The sequence below is a fragment of the Struthio camelus genome, chromosome 13 (genome assembly GCF_040807025.1).
Source record: "Struthio camelus isolate bStrCam1 chromosome 13, bStrCam1.hap1, whole genome shotgun sequence".
Classification (NCBI taxonomy): domain Eukaryota; kingdom Metazoa; phylum Chordata; class Aves; order Struthioniformes; family Struthionidae; genus Struthio; species Struthio camelus.
This window is the reverse complement of record NC_090954.1, coordinates 12,832,864-12,848,834: the sequence shown is the minus strand read 5'-3', so window position 1 is coordinate 12,848,834 and position 15,971 is coordinate 12,832,864. Positions and strand designations below refer to the sequence as shown.

The following is a 15,971-nucleotide window of genomic DNA, read 5'->3' as shown; positions in this document are numbered from 1 at the left end:
TCTGAAGTTTATTATCTGAAGCGATTATATTAACTTCAAAGTAAGGTCTAGCCTGTAGTAATGAGAAAAAAAATGTGACCTAAGATTCACTTCTGGAGGAAAGGAGAAAATTTACACTTTGCAGTAGAAGGATACGAGAAGGAATGATTTCTATCCTACAACAGTCCCTCAGTGTATGGCCCAAAGTGCCACGGGTCTATGTGTGTCCTCTCTGCATGCGTGTACATGTGTACACCTGTAAGAGACTGTCTTCATGAGCCACAGTGACTCTGCAGCGCATGCACAGCTCTGCCTCCTCACGTCTTTAGCTGTGTATGAGTGTGTGTCTGTGTGTGTAGATCATAGCAACCTGTCAACATACATTCAGTCTGTCACTTGAACATATGTGCTTATGTCCCTTATGCCTTAAAGTATATTTATGCGTGTTTGGGAGAGAAGGTGTGAAACTGAATCTCCTATGTGTGTGTGTGTGTTAGAATTCAATATATGTGTGTGTGTATGCATACACATACATGTATGTATGTATGTATGTATTTGTGTGTGCCCATCTCACCTCAGGATGGTTTTATGTGCTTCTGTGCTAGCAGGCAGCAAAAATAGTATTGAAGATAAATTCCATTTAATTTTGGCAAAAAAGAACATCACAGTCACAAGAGGTTTGCCACCAATGTTGGGGGACATTAAATATTTGGGTTTTTGTAGTTGCAAGATGAGAATGTTCTGGTGTAAATGTTTTATAATTATCTCATGAATTATTCACAGCTAACTTGATAACCCAACATTTTATAGGATTATAGTCTCCAGAGTGCAAGGAGGGAGGGAAAATTTAAAAATAAATAAATGTGAAGACAGGACCCAGCTGCAACAATGAGAGAGCACTGAAGCCTCTGATTTATTTTCTGTCTGCACTGAAGGAAGGTTTCATTGTTATATTTGTATTTTCGTGGTGATGAGCTGTAGAATATGAGTAAGTGGATGAGGTTATTTTCTATATGTATATAAGGAAAAGAAAGACTGGGAAAGAAACCAAACTCCTTTCACTGCCCTTTTAATCTGAAGGTAGTGCTTGGATGATTTCATCTATTGTTCTAGAGCTGAGAGGTTCTGTTATTGTTGATACCATTTGCATCTGATGAAGCATTCATGAAAACCAGTGTGGATTTTTCCTTATACATATTTCTGTGCCTTTTTCCTTCCCTTCCCTTCTCTTCCCTTGTTTCCCTTCCCTTCCTCCTTACCCTCTCCTCTTCTTTCATCCTTGTTCTCATTCACTTACTTTATTCGTTTTCCTTGCTGTTCTATCTCTGTTTCTGTCCTTCTGGGCTTGTTTCTTTTTTCCCCACTTCTCTCTGATTCTTTCACTTCTTCTCATCTTCCAGTGTTTCCTTCCCTCTCCAACTCCCTCTTTGTTTTCTATACTGATAACAGGATCTCAGTAATATCTGCCTAAGTCCATGAGCATTAACCCAAATCAGCTGAAGAAAGAGTCAGACCAAAATAAGAGTTCCTGTAATTTAATGAAACACGGTAAAAGCTTCTAGAAGAGTTCTGAAACTCACACCTCGAACTACAAATCTGAGTGTCTATCAGGTCTTGATAACTAAAAGCTGTTGGAAGGAAATGCAGTAAATTCATTGTCCTACCCCAGAGATCAATGGCATAGAAAGCCACCAGAGAAGTCTTCCAGCTTGCTGACTACCAGTGGATTCTAATGGAGAAAATGGAAAAACAGCGCTTAATCCTTAGGTGAATGAAGAATGCCCAAGTCCCTGGGGAAAGAAATGATAACTAAGACAGGGCTGAGATCTCAAGTCAAGTGACCAGGACCAATGTCTCCACTATGGAGGACAACAGCTTGGTGCAAACTTGAAGGTCTTCTTTGGGGTCTGGGAATGGAACAATGTTATGTTTGGGGTGCCTGGACAGAAAGTTATCTGAGCTAGTGGGCATCCAGATGTTTAGTTGTGCTGAGGTTTATTGCACTGGAGTTTCTGTAAAGAATTTTCATCGGTCAGGAATATACTTTTTTTTTTTTGAAGTATCTCTGGGGGTCTGCAGAGCCTGATGTATATGTTTATATATTTCAAAGTGGCAATTTAGAGGGCACTTTGGAGGTTGACTGGCAAAACATAGGTAATTGTAGAAAGATGAATGCACAGGCAGGACTTTTTGGAGAATGAATTTGAGAATGAGGGTGATTCCACCAACTCAGTTCATGCATTTATTTAAATTTATGCTATAAAATGAAGAGCAGAGGAAAACAAAAAATTGCAGTGATGATTTTTTTTCTCCTCCTGCCTTTACTTATTAAACTGCTCTACATATACCTTCCAGATGACTTTTTTTTTTGGCTCAGTGTTTATTATAGCTTCATCAGCCTTGGAATGGGAACTACAGGCAGCTTGATAAATGAATCAAACAGCTTCTTCTGCCAGAATCAAAGAAATAAAAAACAGTATCCCTAAAACCTTTTCTTTCAGCATTTCTGTCAAGCACTTTCCCTCAGACCTTTATTACAGTGATGCACCAATATGCCTCAGTATTTCAGCAAAGTATCATGACAGCTACAGTATTTACACACCTCGTTGTGCTCAGAGCAGAAGTTCATCACTGGGTCATCACCAGAACTCAGCCTGCAAGGAGAAGAGCAGTGGCAGTAGATTCAGCTAGAGACAGTCCTAGGAAGGCTGAGCACATCTTGACTCCAAAATACGCTAGGCAGATCAATGAAGCAGATGCACTAATATATATGAAGTTGGGACCTGCTCACTGGCAAATTAGCATCTGTCCTGCTTCCGTACAGCTTTTTCCCTAGACCCTTCCTTAGCTCTGTCTTTCCTTCCAGTGCTTCCGTAGCATATATCCAGAGCTATATTTATCCCTGGTTCAAACCTCTTGTCTTCAGCATGCTTTCACTAAATTCCAGGGTTGGCCCAGCCTGGAAGTAAACCAGGGCTCCATCTACTGTAACGTATCGGTAGAGTTAAACAGTTTAGTCCCATCTGTGAAAGTACAAAATGCTTATAGAAAAATTAATATCTCACAAGAAAGTGGTAACGAGCCATGAATTGCATAGGTCCCAAAGAGCCAGGTGAAGGGATAGACATGTTGCATTTCACTCTACAGTAATTAGCACAGATGCTGGAGCAAAGGAGAGGGCAAAAACAAGGAAAAAAGTCCCAACATGGAGGACACTGTCTAATTTGTCCCAAGGAGGGCCAAACCCCCAGTTAAGGGTCCTGAGTGTAGAATGAGAGAGGCTTGCATCACTTTCTTCACTAACCCCATTTCATCACTACATGCAGAGCTGGTTAATATGCAAAGAAAAGGGTCTGGGGGTCACCTTGCCCTAAGCTCATAGGCATATAATTTGCCTGTACGGATCACACTGACAGCAGTTTATCCTACTCTCCTAATGCAATTTTTGGTATGCTGCAATATGAGTTCACCAAAGAGCTGCTGCAAAGATGCTAGTGAGAAAAATGGGCTTTGTCAAAGGCACAAGCTTCTTGTCTCTGTTCCTACCCGTCGCTTTCCTGTTTTCTGAATGTGCATCCTCACTGGGTACTGCTGGTAAGGTCCCAGGCTGCTTAGGGTCACTCCTTCGAAGTAGTGAGTCCAGTGCCACGGCAGTGCTGTGGACTTGTTACCAAATTATGGAGAACTAGTTTTACTGAGTTATTGCCATGGCCCCACTCTCGATCATATTTTGGTGGTCTAGCTTGTCTGTTTTGTTTCATCTATTCCAGTCCCTCTTAAGAGATGTCAGGTGTTAGAAAAACTTTGCTGTTTTGAGGTGGGAGGTAAGTTAGGGCAGAGAGGGATGGAGAGACAGAAACTGCTTTCCTCTTGCTGGGAAGATGTGGTGTACACAAGGACATGCAGAAAGAAATACTAATGATAATAAGAGGTAGGAGATCAAAGGGTGCCTCCATCCTTGTGATTCTCCTGTTGTTTAGAATGCATAATTGCAGTATCTTTAACAGCAAAGGAGAACTGATTGTTCTCAGAAGAGGAAGCCAATGGTGACAGATCAATATTTCTATTGCTGTGCTGGAAGTAAAACAGAAAAGGAAGGGCTCTTTATCTCTTACAGCAGAGCAGAAGAAATACATGTTCAAGGCTTCTTGGTGACTGTCCTCTCCAGGGCCAAAAGAGGAGTCATTCAATGCTGGTTGTTTTTTCAGTCTGGAGCCAGTGTGAACGTATGTATATTATGTGCATCATTCACTTTACATGTGGCCTAGTTGGAGGCAAGGTAGAGGATAGGTCTTCTGTCCTTAATATAGAGAAAAAAATTAAGTCACCATGAAGGACTGATGTGTGGAAAAGTAACCAGAAGAGATTGAAGCTGAGCACTTCAATCTATATTTTCTATGTAAGTCATACAGATGCATATTTTTTACATAGACCCATGAGTTACTAGAAGCTTGCCAGAGCCAGAGCTGAGTTTGCACTGGTATCTGTGGGATCCTGCAGTAAAAGTGTGTTTGAGTTTTGGGGGGAACAAAACTGTTTTTCCAGTGTGTTTCACTGAAGGGTTTTGTTCCAATAAAATATTTGTTAGGTGCTCTTGGAGAATCTCATAGAAAGAGTGAGAGCGAGTAACTCTGTTAAGTTAGGACCACGTGACCCAGTGTAAAAAAAATGGATTCCTGGCAAGGAACATGGCTCTGAATTAGGTATTTCTGAACCTATACTTGTTTTGGTCCCCGATCAATATCCTGATCTCTCATCCATAGGATGCAAGCCATACGCAATTAGGGTGCCACTCTCTTGTGAAACACAACGAAAGAGCAAAATACTGAGAACTGCGCTGAAATAGAATGTTTTTCAGGTCAGCTTGGATGAGCAGGCCCTGGAATAAGTGGAATGTAACTGCCACACCTGCCTGGCCAGATGTATGGTACCACTGCACACAGTGGCTTTGACCTGATGAGCACTCTGGGCTCCTCCTGTGAGCCCTCATTGTGCTGATCAGTCAAACGGCACACACTTCCCACCTGTCGAGCTTATCCATTAACAGACCACCAGATACTTTTGAGCAGAGAAAAAAAGAGGAAAGGAAAACCTCAAGTATCTTTAAATTAAAAATTAGCACTGAAGGAACCAGAACAGGTTGTCTCCTGGGATGTCATGGGCACCGCACAAGCAGTCCCAGGCTGTTTGGAATCACAGGGCACCCCACCGCCTTGCTCCCCACGCTGTGTTCCACAGCACAAGACTGACCCCCAGTGGTCAATGACTGGTGTCGTTGGCCTGTAAACCTGGGGAAGGTGTGCACGGATGCTCTTTAGAGGCACCATCGTCAGATTTCAGAGCAGGTATCTGCTCCTGGGCTTCTGCAGGCCCTTCTAGACTAAAGGCAGTTCTCAGAACAGTGTCCTATTGAGCCTGTAAATGCAACTATAGTTACACTGAGGAAGAAAATTCAGAAAATGCCTTAGCGAAGCATGGAGGAAATGCCCTGCCTGTATCCTCCCTCCCTACAGAGCAGAGGGGGACACAGTGAAGTTATGAGCAAGTAAAGGGCAGCAGAGAAAGAAAAGACCTGAAGTTTTAGGAATAGGAAGAGCTTCATTCTGACCCTCAGAAGTCCAGGATTAAGGGCAAGGACATGGCTGCTCTTCATGTAGGCATATTTACCTTCCGGTTTTGTAGTGTCTGTACCAGTATCATTCCCACTAACTTCATGGTTTGACCATCAGAAACCCAGGAAGACTTGTCCTCTAGCTGCACTGCTACCAGCATTCAGGCTTGTTAAATCATGTATGTGTGCGTGATTTGCAACTCTACCTTTGCAGGGCAATGAGGACACATCCCAGTTTGAACTGTGGTTCTGATCTCCAGGACAGCAAAGAGCTGGGCAGAAGTGCTTATCTGAATGAAGAGGAGCTGCACGTGTAAAGAATCATCCAGGGTTTCCTTCCCTTTGCAGCAACCACAGGTGTTGTCTTCTAATGGTAGAAACAACAGCTTCCCGACTTCTCTCATGACCACCGCAAAACTCTCTCTGCCTTTTGTGACCCTGCTGTGAGTTTAGCCCCCCTCCTCTGTGTCTTCACAGATCACTTCATACATGAGGCAGAAGTCTGTGGGCTGCTGCTATCTGTCCTAACTGTGCGAATGAAGATCTCTCCGCATTCTTCTCAGAGCAGCATCTGGCTTCTACCAGTGAGGAATCACTGACACTCATTATAAAACTCGATGGACTTGAGAGCAGGTCTCTTGACTGCATGAAATCTACTGAACCTATAGCAGAAGGAAGAAGATAATTGCTATGCCAGTCTACGGGGAGAACTTCTGTGAACGGTAAGCCACAGTAATTCAGTCCTACCTGCTAGGAGGTGGGAAATCCATTGACTTGAGTGGTAGAGATAAATCCTGTTCCTCATTTCCTAAGGAAACCTGTTAACACTGGCTAAGGAGAAGCTGAGGGGACTGCCCTGGATCTAGTCCAGTTAGTGTGTTCTTATCTCATTGGGATTTTTCAAGGGGAAAGCTATCATCAGCGTATGATTCTTTTAGGCAACCAAAGCTGTATTAAACAAGAGAGGTCTTTGACCTACTGAATGTGCAAGTAATAGGAGGTCATCCAAGGTTGAGTGCATCTGGTATTCAGATTCAAAATGACTCAAGTCTAGCTCACATTTGACCTCAGGGCTGATTCCAATAGGTACAGACATCAAAATTAGGCACTTTGAATACGTGAATATGCCTATCTGAATATGGCAAGAGCAGGTGGAAAGACTGCAGTGTCCTCAGCATCTAAGTAAGTGAGAGAAATATTTGCTCAGCAGCTTTTAAAGATGGCTAGTGTGGTCATGGTTTTGATGAACTTTGGCAAGTTGCAAAAGAGATAGAGTTCATCTGTAGATGAAATGCCTGACTTCCAGGCAGCTCAGAAGAAAGGCAGGAGCTGTGAGCAACTGGGAGAGGTCTCCAGAGGGAGCAGAACAGACACAGTTGAGCTGCCTTTCCCACAGCCTACTTAGCATAGGCCAAGGCCCTCATTTGCTGTTTACTGAAGGAATGTTTTACAAGCGCCCCTTCTGGTTTTGAGAGATATGAAATCTGTCTATAATTAAGTTAATTTGGAGTTGAACATGGGGAAGGATAATGAGCTGGAAATAACAAAAGAAGAGGAAAAAAGAGGGGGAGGGGTTGCTAGGAAACGGATTCATTTTACTAAATCTGAAAGAATCAAAGAAACCGTTCTTAGGAACTAAATAGCTGCGTGACAGGGCAGATAGCATAGGCATGGAAAGGATATCAAGAGATCAGAAAAATGAAGGAGATGAGATAGATAAGGGGAAGGTCATGACTTGGGGAACTGAAAAAGAAAGGCAAAAGGAAAATGATTTCTTTTGCAGACGACAGCTGTGGACAGTACTGTTTAGTGAGTAGAGCAGTGACCTTGGGATGAACAGAGCTGATTTCTGCATCTGCCTTGCCTCTGGGTCAGAGGGAACTCATCTGATGCCCTGAGCCTGAGAAGTGCTCCGGGACTCGTAAATAGGGACTGAATACTGCCATGTCTAGATTATTGAAGGGCAGCAAATAGCCCCTCTTGAGGCATAAGGCTTTCACCTTCTCCAGTCTTTGACCCTGTTGAGAGTTCCCACTGGTGTCAGGAGCCAGGGTGAAGATTTGAGAAGACAGTCTTTCCTTGACTTTTAGAAATGATGTGAAAAGTAGTACATTCAAGCCAAAAGGAGGGTGGAAAAGAGGACGGGAGAAAGGACCAGAATACTTAACAATTAGCAAAGCATAAGTAAATAGACAAGTTATGATCAATGAGTTTGTTTGAATTTGACAGAGCTTTCCTGCAAACATGAGGGAGGGAAGTGGGGTCGGGGGGGGCGGGGTGTGAAACACTCCCTGCCAGTGTGAGCAGTAATAAGGAACCTGCTGATTTCTGATTCTCACTCTCTGTGAAAATTGAAAAGGTTAGCCAGGTAATTGAAATCGGGACTGGAATACAAATATGGTGTGAAAACCCTACTGCTGGCAAATAAAGTTGCAGGGAAAAGACTCAATCCTCAGTGGAATTCCTTAGCAGCTGAAAAGATGGGGATGGATGGGGTGGATTCTTTAATATACCTGTTCCCTGTGGGAGAGGAGAGAGCAGGGAGAATGAAACCTGAAGAGATCAGATTGGGGTAATGCGAATATGAGTGCTCCTTGTTACTAATGCAACAGACACCGAAAAAAAGTGAAGTAAGCTAAGGCTGAGTAGTGTATTGCAGATATTGCTAGCTCTTGGAGTAGTATTGTCTTTTTACTAGCAATGGGTAGGTTTCTGTGCCAGAGGCAACCTTAGGGATAATTTCTTGTTGTACGCAGAGAGAGAGAAAGAGCACCATACCACCCAGCTCATACCACCCCAAGATGGAGATCTGGGGGCTGAGATACATGAGAAAACTATGTGACTGGATCGATGTCAACTGCCTGTTCATCTCTGCTGTATGCAAGGTAATGCAAATTGATTTGCATTACATCAGGCTAAGAGCATGGAGGTAGACAGTTACTGTGAAGCAGCTGACAAATGGTAGCTTGTTACCCCCTGTATGTTGTATGTCTGCCTCCTGATGGAGGGCCTGTCAGTGTTACTATAATATAAATCTACGAGTGTTGCTATTTCTGCGGTCTATTTTTCTGTAGGTGAAATTAGAAGTTAACTGGATCTGTGAGGAACCAATAGTGCAAGACTTTGGGGAAGCTGAGGTATGTGGTACTAGTTAAGTTCATTCCTAGTTAAAAAAAATCTCTTGGCCCATAATATTTCCCCAGCACTAGGCAAACCATCAGAAACTCCAGTCTATATATAATTAAATAAACAATAACTACATCTCCATGTTCCTGCCTTGGTATTTTATTTCATTCCTCACTGAAAGGCTGGGGAGTGCTTCTGTTTCCCAAAACCATGAAGCTCTTTCTTCTGCGATTTTTGCTGCAGTTGCTCAGCACTGCCCAACCCACCTGCACTGCAGTCAATAGCAGCTTGAGAAGACTTCTTTTGGAGCCTTTCCATTGCATTGAGTTAGCTATTTAGCACATTCTGTGGCAGGCCAAGTGTCTTTTCAAGGAAAGAAAACTCCAAGCTTGTAAGTGGTTTCTTCTGGAAGACTGTCCTGCCCTGGGAGACATCTCAGTTGCGCTGCTGCACTGTCCGTGAGCCACGGTACCCCTGCACTGTCTCTGTCAGGGTATCTGTGGATCACAGCCTAAGAGAGGCTTAAGACAAAATAAGAAATGCTGCATCCTGAGAAGTGATAAAGCTTAATTAGAATTTTTTCCGTTTGGGTTTCCTCAGGGTTTCCAGCATCATCCATGTAATTTCTATCCTACCTGAGCTTCTGCTGTACTGCATGGCTATACATTGGCTGTCTGATAACAGTCTGGAAAAACTGGGCTTCTGGGACTGATATTTTACAGGACCATGTTGCAGACTGCATTTAGGAGGGCCTCTTACCAAGAGCGAGACTACAACGTAGCTGCCCGACGTAAGTGAGCCCTCCTCAGAAATCTCATGCTAAGAGACAGAAAGGGACCACTCCAATTTCTGGGACTGTCTACTGACACTTAAAAATCCTGTGTCGATACAGATAGAACAGGACTAAGCCTGCAAATAGGAATCTCTTCCCCGCCCAGAGAGGATGCACTTGGCAAATGGCTGAGAGGGCTCTTCGGAAATTCCCAGCTGCAGAAATGTGAGAGTGTGGTTGGGGCGTCTCAGAGGCACCAACCCTGGTTCAATGAACAACATGGTAGGTGAGCCCCTGAGGATGATGCTCTCTTCTGGTCCAGCCTTTTGCAGTGAGTTGTTAGTCATTTGTTTTTCTTGTTTGGAGCATGGTTCTCCTAGTGAGTTATTTCTGAGGGGATCTCTTGGGTCCTAAAGGGATGAAACAAATTAAAAGGGCCGGACAAATACACCTGTTCTGCAACCTCTGAAACAAAGAAAACACAGCATTTCAGGGTGACCTCTACATAGCCGCCTGACTTTGTTTTGCAAGTACAGAAGATAATGCATAAAAACTACCTGCAAAATACCTAAGCTAGATTACTGAAATAGGCCAGATAAATTGATTTTAGCACTGCCCATTTTCCTGCCTTGAATATAAACGCAATCCAGAGGACTCCCTCTGATGGCGTTCTTCATGTTGTAGACATCTGAGACTAAGGGTTTGTCAGAGTCCAGTACTCTCTGACTAGGTTCTTTTAGATATTCCACGCATATGGAGAGTGCAATGTTTAATATAAAATTTTATTTTGGGACAATTTGATGTTATACAGGATTTCTGATTTAGCAGAGTGATTCAGCAATATACTAAAATCACAACTCAAGTGTATACACTTAAAAAAATCTAGCAATTGCAATATACAGTTCAATCACAATATCAATGTTGTTGCCATTACTGGTCTCAAATATGCTTACTGTCACAACGCTGTATGTCTCCAGTCACCAGGAAGGAATATGTGGGTTGATGCCAGCTCATGCCTGCTGCTCTCTTCAAAATTCCTTCGTCAGCTGTTGAAGTTTTATACTTTCTGTTGGGCTGAGCCACATATACCCTTCCGCCATGCTGGCCTGGCTAATCTCAGGGACACCTGCACATTCTTTTGAACAACTCAAGAAAAAACATTTACACCAGGTCCAACTAATGGATATGGCTGCTTATCTAAAATAAAGGTCACCCTCCAGCCCCCTTTGTGTTGAGATAAAGTCAGTTCTCTGTGCAACAGCAAGGATTAACGAGCCGCATCCTACACTGCCCTTGAGGTTCGTGGGGCACCTGGCCCTCTGAGCCTTCTGCCATTGTAGGGGTTATTGGTTGGTCACAGGGTCTTTTGGAAAGCTCATTTCTAGCCAAAAAGTAAATAAAAGTCTGTGCCCTTGGGAAGAAATTTTGCTGCATCTTGGAGCATAATATAATCTGAGAAGGCAAGAAAATAAGTTATTTAGGCTTTTACAATATAGACCTCAGGATTTCATTCATGAAGTAGATATCTCATTTGGAAGTAAATTATTTCAACAGCTCTCATACTCCTAAAATAATGCAGTCTTTAAAAATTAAGTGGCTTTGGAATAATTTGCCTTAAAAACAATAGCTGCAACTTTTCAATGTTTCACAAAGTCTGCACAGTAACAGTCTTCCACTTCCCGTGGCAAATGAGCCAAGCTGTCTGCCTCAATATCTGGGATGTGACCAAGACAGGCTGTTGACTAGCCAAAATGTTAAATGGCAAGTAATTTGGAAGAAAATCAGCCACTTTTGACTCTCCAGGTGAGTTTCTTACATTAGGATCCATTTTTATTTTGCTGACATAGCAAATTCCTTTTTTCCATTTCAGGGGAACCAGTCCTTAATTATCCATAATTAACTCTTTTAGCGTGTGAACTCTAACAGTGCGTGCTGTACCCTAAAAACCCCCTAAGTGTTTGTTTTCTTGGACAGTGAAACCTCCAAAGCCCAAATTCTCTGCAGGGTTTCTCATCCTGTTTTATCTCCCAACTCCCTCTGAAGGACGTTTGCCATCATTACATCAACATCAGCCAGCTTTTAATCTTCACAAGAGTGCCTGACTGTTAGATTTCTTTTTCCTTATTTCTCATCAGTTTATTACAGAAAGAAGAAGCCCAGATTATTGTTCTATTTTTATCATCGTGTTTTTCCTTGCTTCTATTTCCATTCACATGAAAATGCTGCAGCCCAGCAATTTACTATAGATTTGCCAGTTTGTGGAACAGGAAGCCTTAATGGGAGAAAAGCCCAACAAGTGTCATAATGAAGGGCAAATAAAATGAACTAAATGATCATGGAAGATCAGGGAGGAAGAGCAAACCTGGCTGTAACACAACCAGAAAGCAACCCGCAAAGAAGACTGTTTGCGGGGTGGTAAGCCTTTTGCCTTTGGGGCCTTCTCCTGACTACAGTAACTTGTCTATTTTTCTAACACCCCCCACCCCCACCCTATCCCTCCCGCCCCCCTGGCAGAAGAATCAATCTTACAGAGCACTTAGATGCAATAAACTAGACTTGGATTAGTGCAGTATTTTCATGCATATAAACTACAGCTGGCATCATCTGCATTTTTTTAAGTACTCAGGTATTCTCCACTTGGTACTAGCTTAACCTCCAGGTAATGTCCATTTGAAGGCACTAATGTGAAATCAGAGGGAGACACAGTGGAGAGATCAGAGGCACAAGGATTGCTGGAGGATAGACCAGCTATGGGGAGAGAGGCCCTAGTAAATTTATCTTTATGTTACACAGAAGCATAAAACCAGCTCTGCTGCTGAAGTGTATACTTAGTTTTGCAGATAAGCCATGGCTTAAACACATGAAAAAGCAGTAGTTTCCAAAAGGCTCTTCATATAAACTTAACAGAATTATCTGCTTGATGTTATGATGGTTTTTTCAGTATCACACCTGGCATTAGATCTGAGTATCATTCATCGGCGGTGCAAGCAGTTTTTCCCTCCTTTAAGTGTTTCCTTGCAGTACATTTCAAACTATATTTTATTCACAGTGCTGGAGCAGTGCCCTTGCACGCCATGCTTTCTGCTCACACACTTGCATGCTCCCCAGTGGGAAAGAGAGGTAGAAAAATAAATCAATAGACAATCCTGCCTAGGAAGTCATGGCTGATTTCAAATAAATATATTTTCATCACACCAAACCTCTTTAGGGGAAAAAACGAGTTGTTCTCTCCTTGCAGCTGGAGTTTCTCTTGGCCAATTTCCAATGCTTTTCAGCACTTGGCTATGAAAGCCGCTGAATATGTAAGCAAATGAATTTTATTGGCTTTCCTGACATATTTATCCATTTTTCCCAGTATTTTCATGTTTGTGACTAGCTCCCAGAAAACTAGCCAGGTAAATATCAAAGCAGAGTGATAAATAACACATTAAAGCACTGACCTTTTGGGAAGAAAAACTTCCAGTGGGCATCAACTACTTCTTGTGGATAAATACTCTGCAACCTTGCTTCTCACATCTGCTTAAGAAATACTGGATCATAGAAAGCATCCGTGTAACCCTGTAAATGTATGACTTGAAAAGCTACCTTGCAGAGGCAGGTGAGAGGAGTCAGGACTGAGGGGGCTACTGAGCTGTGCAGTCTCAGGAAACTGAACTCACAGCACTGCACCTCAAACCAGCTCACATTTTTTCATTTAATTTCACTTATTTTTAACAGAATGGCATTTTGATACCCCCCCCCCCAATAATATTTTCAGAGAAAGTTTGCTGTGGTGTAAGAGTAAATGTTTTCAACTTTGCTTTTGGTGTTTGGCCAAAAAAGCTCAGTAATTTTTGGTTACAAGTATGATTTCTTTTGACTGATTCCAAATTAATGTGCTAAAAAAAGCTTTTAAAGTAAAAAAGATATATTTTCCATATGATGTTGTTCAGAACTGGAGGTGAATTCCTGGCCATTTGCCCCTTAATATCTGTCCTCTAAAATCTGTGTACGCTTTATCCTCAATACTTCCCCTCCCTCACAAAGCCCCTTGTCTTCCCTAAGAACAAAACTTGGGCCACTGTTCTTCATGATCACACAAAATCTTCACCCTACAGCTTCACATTCAAACCTTGGCTGCAGGTGTCTGTCCTCATCTGCAAGTCAGAGGTGTAATTAACACCCCTAAGCTCTAGGCCAAGGTTACAATTCTTGCATGAAGGGAGGAAGGAGAACAGGGCTACAGCACTCATGGATGATTCTTTCTGTGCATCATCGCATGCCTCTATGTGGTCCTAAATGCTAACATGCAGTCTAAGAGCCATGAAATCTTGCAAAGGAGTATCTCTATCATATGCTGGATGGGTGAGTATGTCAGACTGCCATCTCCTCACTGCTTTGGCCAAGTATCTAAGATAGCAGAGGAGACTACTTACTCTTAGTGGTGCACAGCTAGGATAAGGAAGATAACTCCTCTGGGATCAATTTGGGGGTCTCGCAAGTCAGGGACAGGGTGAGCATGGAAAACCCAGTCAGTACCTGTCCAAGGCTCGTTGGTTTCAGCACAGAGGTTGGTCCCCTGTGATGGCTATGACAGCAGGGACCACAGCAGCTCGTGGGTAGCGAGGCACAACAAGCATATCAAGTCCAGAAGGAAAATGCACTTTAATTACTAGTAGAGGGAAAATGATAATACAAAACTGGTTACAGATGTACACACCACTGAACTAGCTTGAGTGTCCACTTGGGGGTGGAAGAGTATTTCAGCTTTGTCTTCAGGGAGCAGGGACTGCCTTTTCTCTTCAAGACTTTATGCATGTTTGTTACCCTTTCCAAGGCTTATTTCTCAAGACTGAGGCTGGCAAAATGGGTCTAACAGAAAATATGGGCTAAAGTTCACCTTGAGCTTCAGGAAAAGAAGAGTCAACGTCTGGGATGAGACCCCCAAGTCTCGCCTTCTCCAGGAATCTGCATCAGATAGAGGCCAAAACATTAGACTTTTGAGAAACAAGGTAAGAGCCCATTAGCACACCTGCAATGATAAATGCCATCTGGATCCCCAGTACTACAGGCTGGAGTAAGCCTTTATGCTTAGGGTTTACCATCTTTCCGAAACTAATGTCCTTCAGAAACTAATATCCTTATTCACTATGATAACTTTGTGTACTCTGACTATTTAAGTAAGTTCCAGCCCCTTGACAGCAAACATGAGATGATTTTCTGTGGAAGTGTGGGCCAAGCCTGCGCCCAGCATGGTGGCTTAGCCCAGCCCAGTATAGTGATGCACAAGGGATGCATCTCTCTCAAACACAACAAATGTGCTTTGAGACTTAAGACACAGAGGTCTACAAAACTCTCTCTCATGTAAAGGATTCACCTTGGCTTCCCTTTAAAAAACTCTGCAGGGTCCTGACCTGGCAGTCAGTGGAGCTCAGGATGTCGTGAGTGTGGATTTAAGTGTGCGGTCTTCAGGATTTGTGTGCATAACTGGGGCCCAGGAGAGTTTCCCAGATCTTACATTGTACTTTGAGGCAAAAACTGAATTTAGTAGATGCAAAATCATTGCAAAACTTTTTATCAGCTGTATCTGATCCTGCAGGCATTTAAAAAATGCATGTGTTATGAATGCTTTTCAACCTGTTTCCTGGTGGTTGCTAGTCCCATGTAAATCTCTGACCTCTAATCCACCTGGTGTGAGCAGGTGTGAATTTTGCTAAAGCATAACCACAAAGATTCACCAGCAGAGGCAACATATGAGTAACTGAAGTTCAAGCAGTGATAGGAAGCTGTGGGAAATTGCAGGACATGGGGCCTAGCAGTGACCTACCACAGCCCATTTGTGTACGGTAACACTCAGCTCAGGCAGACGGACAGTGATACAACTGTCCAACGCACAGGACAAAGTAGCTATGGGCAGTGTGGGAAATGAGCTGATTGCAAGGAGGCAATGATTCACACAGATGGAAATGCCTTATGTCCTCAGGCCTGTGTTCTACCTGGGGGTGCAGACCTCTCCCACCTGGGAAAGGCCTTATTCTTTTTGGGTATCTGCCCTCAGCAGATGACGCACTCTAGTTCCTTTTCAGGCAGAAGAATCACACTAGGGACATGCTCAGCCCCCAGTAATGGTTGTTTTCCCAGGTAATGTAGATGAGTTTGTGGTGTGCACGTGCTATTTCAGCACTGCATGGATATTGTCAGCCACAGTGTGAGGAGACGTGGCACTGACTTACAGACTTTTAAAAAATAACCCACCAGAAGGTGGGTATTAGCTATTGCTGGTGCTTGTGTCAGACGTTTTTCAGCCCAGCTCAGAGCTTGTCTCATTCACGTCTGCTTGCTCAAATTGTCAAGATGGTCTTGCAATAGCCACATCTTAAGAAGATCATGGGAGAGAGACGTGGCCCTAGCTTCCATAAAGCCAGAGGTGGGCATTCAGGGGTTATGCAGAAAGTCGCCCCATGTCAAGCTGAGTAAAAATTGATGTTTAAGCTGGTGCATAAA

The 15,971-nt window shown here is 43.1% G+C and overlaps 1 long non-coding RNA gene across 1 annotated transcript; it reads left to right on the top strand.

Annotated features, from left to right (window-relative positions):
- Positions 1–6,067: 6,067 nt before the first annotated feature.
- LOC138069140 (uncharacterized) lies at positions 6,068–14,473 on the top strand. Its single transcript, XR_011143946.1, has 3 exons — positions 6,068–6,312; positions 8,665–8,727; positions 14,305–14,473. It is a non-coding gene; the product is annotated as an uncharacterized lncRNA (long non-coding RNA).
- The last annotated feature ends 1,498 nt before the right edge of the window (positions 14,474–15,971 follow it).